Source organism: Augochlora pura, chromosome 3 (assembly GCF_028453695.1).
Source record: "Augochlora pura isolate Apur16 chromosome 3, APUR_v2.2.1, whole genome shotgun sequence".
In the NCBI taxonomy this organism is placed as follows: domain Eukaryota; kingdom Metazoa; phylum Arthropoda; class Insecta; order Hymenoptera; family Halictidae; genus Augochlora; species Augochlora pura.
In genome coordinates, this window is record NC_135774.1 from 11,766,793 (window position 1) to 11,778,167 (window position 11,375).

The following is an 11,375-nucleotide window of genomic DNA, read 5'->3' on the forward strand; positions in this document are numbered from 1 at the left end:
ACGTCGAAATTGCATGGTCAACTTCGTAGTACGGAGTTCTTGGTCTTTGGTTATTTATCATTGTGATGTTTCATGGAGTTGGATCGCAGTAATCATTGTTGTAGAATGCAGGAAAATGTTCTTTCTGCGGCAATGAGTAATAAAGTTTTACAAAGCTCTTTGTCTCTCTTAGAGTCGAGTCAGGAAAGCTGACTTTGTCGCTAATTGGTTTTATTCTTTTTCGGGGTTCTACAGTTTAAACAATTGGCAGTGTGCTTCCAGCAAGCGGATGCAAACGGATGGAATAAATAAACGAGGTTGTAATATTTTATTCTGTATTCCACGATTCTGTTCTTTCCGTAATGGAAATAAAATTCTGTGGATGGATTATTTAAAACAGAATAGATCATATGTGAAAAATTGCAGAGATTTCTTTAAGATAATGGTTTTCGTAAGGAGATATGTAGTATTTAATGCAATGAATTAAATAAATATGAGGAAGAGAAACAGGTTGAAATAAGAATTATTGAGTTAGAAGTCGTACAATTAAAGTGTCGAATGGAAACGTTCGATGGCTAAAATAATGTTTCGAAGGTACAAGTTGCAGAATTATCTTGAAGTAATCGACGAAGAAAATAGAAAGGTACTTCTGCGAGGGTTTAACGAAGATTCTGAGAAGTATCGAATGAGAAGCTATTGGAATAACAATACGAACGACGAAGAATCTCGGCGAATCGTGAGCCAGCTCCAACGGAATACACCGAATCTGTGAATTCTCGGCCGCAAGTAATGTACACCTCGAATATTTAATAGACTGGCCGGCGGATTTACGTTCGAATAGCTTAAACCGTCCGATTTACATCGTTGCGGAGATTTGTACCGCAGTATGTGCAAACGTTGCCCGCCCACGGTATTATTTTGGGATTTGACTAATCCCGTGAGAGGGCATGGACCAGCGAAGTGATGACCAGCGTCTCGTTTTCGGGATAGGCGACGCGCCGCTGTCGACACTTATTTACGAGCGGCCCGATCTCGTTTCGGAAAATATCGTGATCAAGCGTCACTCGATATTCGAACGCCATGCTGCCGGGTGTGCGCGGGGCTCAACCCCCGGTGTCCCCTAAGCGAGCCGATTTCAGTTTCAATTCGTCGGGGTTAGCAACGCGCGCGCGGCTCGGCTCGCAGCAGCGCTCGGCCCGACATTTTCTGAAAATAACGCGCACTATGCAGTCCAGCGATATTTTCCATCACAATCACTAAAAATAAACGAAACATCGGATGCGACGCTCCCAGCCTCCGAGCGGTTCCGTCGCTTTAAATAAAACATTCGACATGTTCGCCCGACCTTTGCACTTCAACCGACCCCCCGGAACTGCGACTGTACTGCACCGTCGTGATCCGCCACTTCCTTTTTTCCGGCGGTCCTCGAACTCTACCAGCGGCTTGTTCGCCTCCAAACCAATAGCACAGCGATTATCTTTAACAGTTCATAGTCTACTAACCCTTTCGGTGCTGAGTAAAATTGTGTATTGGAGAAAATATCTACTTCTTAAGCAGCGACGATAAAATAGTATGATCAGAAGATAAAGAGGGAAGAGCGAATGTATGTAATTACGAGGGTGTATGTCTCTATGGAATATAATATGGAATATATATAATATTTAATACTTTGTCGTTTTTGTACGAGTCTCACTCATAATGGAGATTTGTACTAATAACCTGATAAGTATGAACATCATTCTGTAATTTTAATTAGAAATATTTAAGCGAAAGTAGGCAATGCAGTGTAAACGAATCTTCTGTTTCTTGGAAGAAATTATAACAATTGAGAAACTTTTAATCGTTGCACTTTTGAAGAAAGGGTTAATTTCATTGAATTATACACAGTAGCTCGAATGCAGAATAAAATACGTTTGCGTTTGTAAACAATCGAATAAAATTGTATACGAATAAAAAATTATTCGTGAAAGGGATCATTGGAATAAATAGAATAATTTATGACGAATAGCCTTGCAGCTGATGCGACGTAAAACCACTAAGAAAAAAAACAAAACATAGTCGACTAAAAAGGAACTCGTTCGGATAATTATCTTAGACGGCCATTTATTCGAAGTAATCCGAGTAATGCTAAACCCTGGTTCGAGAACATGATTTTACGAGACGATGGTTCCCGTGAAACTGAGGAGGTCCCCTCAGAAATTCAGCACCGTTCCCCCCATCACTCTTAGTACGCTAGCCATTAACAGAAATATTTTGGTAATAACGCGGCAGTTTTAGGCGTGGACCTTGGCTGTTTGGAAATTAACCGAGCGAGCATTTTTAATTACATTTGCCAGGCGAAAGAAAGCCGTCCGCCGAGAGGGAGTCTAAGTACAAGCACGGTCCAAGAGAGTCTCCCCGTGCAACCTCGAAAAGCTGAGGCGACATTTGTGAACCGCGCGCGTTTATGCTCGCGACGACGCGCGACTCCCGATCATCCACAATGCCGTCTAAATCGCTTCCAAAAGGACCTCTCCGCGAGCCGGCAGGATTTTGAAGAAGAACCAGCCGTCTCTTGTGCACCTCTGTGACTCGTTTTAATTAAAAGGACATCATTCAGAGCTGCTTCGCCCGCTGCAGCCGCTCGTCGAGTCGCGACGTTGCATGCGTTTCTTTTTTTCTTTTTTTTTTCACTCCGCCACGAATTGCATCCAACGACCCTGCATTATACTAGCGCGTACCTGGCCACTGTGCTCGCGACCCTTCATAACGTGCTTTCGCCATTTTATGCGATTTTTGTTTCGGAGGACTGTGTAATAGCTACGGAACAAGGGCAAGGTTTTTAGTCAGTTTTTAACTATTTCTACGGTCGCCGTGTCATTTTGTCTTAGTGTTTCAATTGGTGTCTAATTACCCACTTTTCAGCAGTTAAGGTAAATAAATTGCTGTCTCGCTAAAGACGGTAGAAAAAATAAGTATAAAGCTGCAAATAATTATAAATATTGTTAACTGTATAGTTTGAAAATATCGGTGAATGTATCTAATGGTTTTCTGTTTGTTGGAGAATTCTTGGACTAGGAATGGTACGCATCTACAGACATAATGGCAAATTGGAAAATCTAATCGACTAGTGTAAAATGCAGTAAGTATTTTCTGTCATACTTTTTTTTATTTTATTACTGGTTTCCTTTAATCTTTAGTCGATCATTGTCATCGTCTTCAGACAGTAACATGTTGTTACTGATGGATCACTGATGGATGACTGTTGCGTTGTTCCAAGATGTCGCGTAGGAGTCGCTCGTCCATCCTCCCACCCCTCGGTCCCCTATAACTTCGTCGGCGTGGCGCACAAATTTATTAAATATTTTTAAGCGACAATTGTAACGACGTCACAAAGTGAGCGCTCGTACACCCCGAGGTTACCTCGATCATCGCCAGAGGGCATTTCGATCCAAAGAAATGGTTAACCTAAAGAAGCATGTGCTCACACTTCGGGAGGATGCAATTTTTTAAACGAGCAATTCTTAATTTACTGTATAAATGTTCGCAGTACTTTTGTATTTTTGCTTTGCAATCGCAAACTCTAAATCTTCAAAATGTATGTATGAAACGTCTGCGAAAATGTAGGGATCAAGAACCCCGTAGATGTGAGAACCAGTTCTATTCTCGTGCATAGTTGCACACATCTCTGTGGCGCTTTCCAAGTAGATCGTGGGAAGATCTTCTTTGATCTATACCCCATACTAAACGGAATACATATTCAACAGAGTCTCCGCACCTCATATAAAGAATTATCTAGAATTTTATCCTAAATTTATACTTACGATGCACCGAAAAATGCAAGAAAAACAGTGCAACTCCCACAGCATTTAAAAGTATAATGAAGACAAAAATAAGAGTAATTATGGAAACTTACGAAAAAACATAGAAAATTATAGAAACATTTCTATGAGAAATTTTTAAATAAATTTCTTAACTCAAATATTATATTAGAAATTGTACGAAATAAATCCATTCTTGCTGTTATTAAGAAATAAGGTGCGAAACGAACAAACTTATGAACAGCATTGTTACATAAGATACGTTAGAAGGGGTTAGAATGGCGTCGAACGAACGGGAATGAGCACATCGTCAACTACTTCCTGCAGCAATCAGGACCGATTTCGAAGCGACTCAGTAGCAGTAACGCGTTCCTGATATTCTCCGTGGCTCCCACCCCGAACCCCATCATATCCGTAAAAATTATCATCCGTTCTCGATTTCGTTCGGTGATAGCGAGCAACGAGACGGCCGAGTAGCGAGTAGCGTCGCCAAATAAACTCTCAGCAAGGATGTTCTCGAGTGTTGGTAGCTGGTCGCAGGCAGAGACCAGAACGTCCGCCTATACATACACGGGCGAAACGACGCCGTCTGCGTGGTCTTAGCTCACTTTTATTGTCGGAAGTCGAACTGGAGCGCAAGAGTCTACGGCGTAGCCTGTTCTCTCTCCCTCTCCCTCTCTCTCTCTCTCCTCGTTCTACCACCCCGTCGCTCGAGTTTATTTCGCGAATCCACCCACCGCCCTGGCTTGGCTCGAGCCCCTATTCCACCGTAGCAGCGGCATATCGCGTCCTGAATACAAATCGCGATGTTTCCTTTCGCGAGTTCCCGAAGACTTTTAGGACGCGATCATTACCATTAATGAAGAAGTCACGGCCGTCGCTGGCTTCGCGCCGTTCTTTCCCAGCCCTCCCGGCCGCCCTTCTTCTTCGTAACCGAGGCGGCGTTCCGCCGCCGTTTACATCCGCACTTCTGCTGATGGTCTCTTCAGACGTACCACGTTTCCAATAGCTCGAACTCCGGCGGCTCTTTACGCGCGGCGGAATCTCTTCTTTCCCGCGTAACTCACGCGGTGGAGAGAAGTTTCGAGGTCGATCGTAATGCACGATTATTCCCTCCGGTGCCGGGGCCACCGGCACATCCGCGATTTACAATTTTTATGCCGGACTCCCAGCGGAGCGCTACAAGTCGCAGCAAACCGTCGTTCCGCAGCCGAGGCAGCCGAGGCAGCCGAGCCGCGCCGGTCCGAGTGTCGTTGAACTTTCGCGGAAAGGTCGTGGGGGCCGGCTGATGCTGGGTAGCTGGTACGGCGCCGTGCCATTGCTTAAAATTTAGTTACTCCGTTGGATCCGGCCCGATGTTTTATTCAACTACGTGCAGGCCCGCCGCCCGCCGCCCGCGCGCCCCACCGACAGGGATATAAATTAATCGGGATCCCGGACAATTTTTGCCCCGGCCCCCCGGCCCCGGCCGCGGCAAAAAGTTCTCCGGTATGTAAAACGGGATGTCGATCGCGACGGAACGACGTCGCTTCATTTGAGGCCGAGCCGGCCCCCGTCTTAAATTAAAATTAAAGCCGAGCCGCCATCTCGCGTGCGGAGCCGACCCTGCGGCCGCTGCCCCTGAACGGCGACTGTTTCTAACTCGATCTGCATTAATACTCGTTATCGTGGCGGGGCAGTACGACGGGTCTACAAATTGCTAACATTGTAGAACCTCGATTATCGGAATTAATAGCGGGACAAATCTGCTCCGATAATAGAATTTTCGGATGATAGAACAGTATCGCGGTATGTTCGGTATATGGTTGAAGATCCATTATATGAGCGCCCGTCATCTCAACCTTCTGTTACATGAAAGTTCTAGCAAATGAGCGGCATTATTATTACAATACATGCACGTAAAAATACAGTAGTCCACAGAAGTGTTCCTACAGCATTCAAAATGCAATAACTTTTTTAAAGCTGCCATAAATGGCTCGAATCTTTTCTAGACCATAGAGGGACTATTCTACTAGGAAATGACTAAAATGATTTTTTCTAAATTTTGCTATTACTTGGAATAACAAAAAAAAATAAAAACTACCCTCGTTTTTCAATTTTTTATCTGAGCCTATGATGAAATTTTTAAATATGATTTTCGTAAAGCTCGGTAATTTATATGATTGTTTAAAGGGTTAAAAGTGTAGAAACGTGGCAATGTACTATTTTGTTCCTAATAAAATGATTCTAGAAAGGAAGAAATTCGAGGGTGGCTTTTCTTGTAACAGATGCAACAGATTGCGACAGGTTTATCATCCAAGCACTATTTAGAACCGTAGAGAAATATTACAATTGTTCTTATGTGCCATTTAATTGTGACACTATTCATAAACATAACGTAGATCATTTAACTAAACAACTAGACGTGCTAAAGTCAAGAACCGCAAAGATATGCGAGCCAAGAATCAGAGTGTCTGTACGCGCGTTCAAGAGTTAGGTCGCTATAAAAGCAGCACGTGTAAGTTACGTTACCTATTGCACTTCCGTATCGGTATCTTCAACAAGTTCAAGAGGAACTGTGTCTGATGCACGGAACCACGTACAGCAATTTGCTATGAGCCAGACTGCAGACGTTAATTTCATACAAGATCTCTAAAAACAAAGTTCCGTCGCTAATTATGAAACAGTTCGGTAAGAAGAAAATAGCCTAGCGGACATCCGAGTATCAATTTTTAATAAATATCCTCGTCTCCAGAATTACCAAGCCCGCGGAACGAAAATATTTGAACTGAATTACTTGATTAAAGGTAAACAAAAAACCTCGACGCATAATTCACCGGCATTACGTCCTCCACCTTTCTCAGTTAATTAACATCATATTCATTTACAAATTGAAACCCGACTCCCCGAAGTTAAGCTCGCGTAATTCAAACGTCGGGCACGATAATTTATTAAGGATTAGCAGAAAATCGCGGAAGACGGTCCGCTGAAAGTTTCCGCGGCAGTTCTCCCCTCCCCGGAGATCCCTTTCCGAGATCCAGATATTACACCGTGTCTGAAATGAAAATAAATCCGCTGTATAAACGAGATTCGTTTCAACGAGCTCCATTAAATTCTGTCAATAATATTAAACAACCTTCGGCCAAAGTTTCCGCGCGTCAACCGGCAACAACGGCCCGGCCCAAATCCGCTTCGGGTTTTAGCGATGACCGCCGGCGCGACCGGATGTGACAACGTGCGAACTCCAAGAGAAATCGAATTCCCCGTCGAACAAACGAACGCGATGGTCCGCGCTTCATAATTTATTTCGTCGCTGCGAAACGAGTTTATCGGCGAATGTAATTTGGCACGCGCGTATCGCCGATTATCCCGCGAATACGTCGCGCGAGGCCGTGACGATCGCTGTCTGATATTTTCGGCGGCCCCGGGGACGGGTCCCATCATCTTCGTATCTACCATTGCTAACAAACAAGAGCTCGTTTGCGTCCATTAAAAAGGTTCCTCGAGATGTAAATGTTCTTTTAGCTCCACGCGTAATTATAAAATACATATGAGCTTATTTATATAACCAATAGTATTTTTATCTCTTGTTCGAACTGAGGAATCTCTTGGTTGATCAATTAAACCCTCGGATTTGATTTTTATAAAGTAAACAACAAAAATAAGAATTTAAATAGATCCCGAACATAGTAAAGAATATATGTAGAAGAAACTATATTTCTTTTTGATTAAGTATCGCTAAAAATGTAAAATTATTTTGCGTCCACAATTATTAGGCTGCGGATAAAATTGAGAAGACGCCAGAAGAGATTAACAACATTATTTTCATCTTACCAAAATTATTAAAAGAAACAATTTATCCTTATTCAATTTTTGTCTCTCACAATGACCTTTCAGCATTTCTATTCTATTTAAAAATCCGCAGTCTAATAATCACGCCATCGTAAATCCGAAAAACTGCTACCTAACATCGTACATAAGAACGTGGCACATGGCAGGGACGCAACAGCGCGGCAAATAAATTTGGAAGTTCCAAGAGACCTCCACGTGACAAAAGGGCAACAATTCTCCCAGCGAATCCCACGTGGCAGACGGAAGTTCAAGACGATCCCAAAAGAGGACTTCGCGAATTGTTCTGAGAAGTTCTACGGAACGCGGAGATGATTTTCGAGATGTAAAAAGGAGACCGGGAGAGAACTTTTTGCCAACTATTTCTCTCGGTGAAATTGAAGCGGCGGTTTCGTGGACAGGCCACGTGTAGTCGTCGGCAGGATATTGCAGAATCGCGCTCGCAGCTTTGCCGGGTACGTATGGACACGGGCACTAAGCCGGCATATAATCTCGCGCGCAGCGGATAACTTCGGGAAGACAATCTAACTATCTTGCTCACGTACGGAACAACGGTGTAACTAAGGAGATAGCCAAAGGGTTCGAGGCCCGGCAAGCGAGCCCTAGTCCGTCTGCGGTAGTACTTTCCCCCACGTATTACCGTGCTCCTTCTGTTCCACCACAGAGATGAACAGATCGTGCTGGTTACACGGCTTCCCTTTCCGTCCGCTTTTCAACTATACTCCCGCGGGAACCCTGCTGTTAGGCGTAATCCTGGTTAGAGGCGTCGATTGAATCTTAACGTTTTACCTGGTCCGGCTTATTTAGCCGGATCTCAAAGGCACGAGCTCGTTTTTCGGCGAACTTGTTTTCCGCTTCCCGGTTACGACGGTTCGTGGCTGGAATCACGATGCGTCGGTTTTCTTCGGATCTTATCGTGCTACCTTCTAATTACACTCTTGCGGATATTGTTTAACGCTAGGTTTACGGAACAAGCCAAAATCACGGGTCACTGATTTTTTAATTTATGACTGTTCAGATTATAAAGATACATTTAGGATATTTTTATTCAGCGTATGTGTTACACATGGCAAATATTGCAATAATAATTGTTATTGTCATTTTTATAAACTAATATAAAACAGCTGCCTTTAGTGACTCGTAAATCTAATATAATTGAATTGTTCAAGCTAGAATTCTTGTCTCGTATTAATTAATTAAAGATCTACAAGAAGCAGATAATTTATACGCATTTTTTAATACGCAATGAATTTTAAAACTTTAAACTGAATGATTTGAATTTTTTTCTTGCAATGTCCAGTTTACTAAATAATTATTAAAAGAATTCATTGTACATTGCGTGTATAATTTTAATATAATATTTGAACTGGCTGGTAATATTTTACGACAATTTTAAATAAATGATGAACAGTGTCATCTAAAATTTTCATCACGAGTCCAACTGAAAAAGAAGATTCTTTTACTGCATTTCTTGGAAGTAGATTCGATTAGTGTTTCCGTTTTATGCTTTCGTGAAGATTTTAATAAGCTGAAGATCCAAGGAGACCCACTTTCGGCGTCGTTTTCTTTTAATTGAATTTAATAGTATTTTTGTTCCTGCGGTTTCGCGAAGATAAAAATTATGACATTTTCCGCAGTTTATAAAGGCAACGATCAACCTAGATTGTAATTAGATTGAAACACACTATAATCGCAATTCTTTGGCATCGTCTTTGATTGGTGTACAGGTTGGAATTAGGTATCGACGAATCGGTATTATTACGTCGAAAAATGCATACTGCATCGAAGGTGGTGGACAGCTTTCGTAGCACTACAAGAGAGAGCCTACTAACTAACAAGGAGACTTAGGAGGGTTTAACCGTAAACCGTGCGCAGTACACCGGGCCAAAAGCTTATTCAGGTCAGCTTCAATTTCGCTTCTAGGAGAATCAGTAGAATTATGGTCGAAAGCCTTGACTAGTCGAGTTTCATAAGCACACGTGCACGCTTAATGAAGTCCGTGAGTGTTCGAGTGAAAACTCAAGGCCACTCTAACTCCGACCGTTTGGTAACGATTTACTACGAGGATATTAATTCTTCATGGCGAATTAGAACGAACGAAGAATTTTAATCTACATCCGAAGGTTTGCTTTTTATCAATTTTTTAAAAAGTTTTCGAAATCTTATTCCAGCCACAAATTGTTCGTAAAACTTGCGCTTTCTTGCTGCCAGACATAATTGTGTGCACAATTCATGGAATGCATGATAGCATTTTCTATTTTTACTTCGTTAATATGTTACGAAAGTAACAGGGAAAGATTGATGGAGTAATTTGTGTGGCAAAAATAATAAGGACAAATTGGTGTACCAGTAGGTCAGAGATAATTGAGAAAAATTGATGTGCCATTTTATGACACAAGGATAACGGGGGAGACAAAATTATATGCAATTTAGTGACAGAAATTTAACGAAGAAAAATTGATTTTGATTTTGTGACACAGGCTACCGGAAAAAAGTGTGTCAGTTTACGTGATAAGATGACAGATCGAAATTAATGTGTCACTCTTAGTGACAAAAATACCAATCAGTTGCTGTAACCTATTTGAAAAGCATTTAAGTTATGTTGATTATATTGTATCCGATTAGTTTTTTTTCAAGCTTTTATTGAAATTTTTTTTCAAATACAACACTTTTAGAAAATATGAAATTGAATAGAGAATATCATAATTTCTTTATGAGTTGGTTATTTTTGACTAGTACACTCGTTACGAAGCATTTTCTGTTACGACGACTATACTTGTCGAAAACAGCAAACTGGTTAAATTGCAAACTACGGCATTCTTCGGTTCTTTATCCATTGTAACCACAATCAGAGACAAGTCTGATTCGTCGATAACCGCAGCCACACGTTTTCCCGACAGGAACTTTTGTTTATCCTCGGAGACGTTGATCGGAATAAATTCGCGGGCGATACCTAATAATTCACAGTAATTCGAGAAATTTCGCAAGTCCAGAACGGGAGCGCAGTAAATTTCGAGCTCGCGAGGCATCGAATCAGTTTCCTGCTAATTCGGTGCCCGTTTCGGCTCCCTTCCCCCATCGAATCGGTCGGTCCGATCGGGCATGAAATTGATATCCAGTAAATCTTCCTCTTCAATTTCAAAACACGCTTTAATGCGCTTTGCGTTCCGCGCCCCGGGCCTGGCCGGCCTCGATCTTCAGAATGCATTAACTGAAACGCGGCCAGGCCAACAGAAGGGTGGATGGTCATTTATCAGGAACAATAGCAAAGCGATCCTGATAATCGTCGGGAGATACCGCGAGGAGAGAGAGCGCGCGCCCGGGGTTGGGTTTAACACCGCGGATGGAGGCCAGGGCCGAGGGCAAATGTAATCGCGCTTATCGTTGCTGTTTGTTCTATTTATTGACGGAACCGTACCGTCCGTCTATTATTCCATCGTTCCACCTCGGCCCGATAACGATACTCGACACGTCACGGATAATAATCGGCATCGAAAAGCGCGCCACACCCTATTTACGCCGGCACGCCGGGCATTCCGCGTCTGCTGCCCCGGCTCGCGAATATTCGTCTGTCCTCGAATTAATTGTTGGCCCGGTTGCTTGTTAAAATCCGCGTGCCCCTCTGCTCCCTCCTTCACCGTCATCGTCACACCATCGGCCTCGTGAATCTGTAATGAAACGAATTTAGTATAGAGCCCAGTCGTTTCTCGCCGATCCGCCGAATACCGAACGTCGGACGCCGGCGAACGTTTATTAATAAAACCCGGG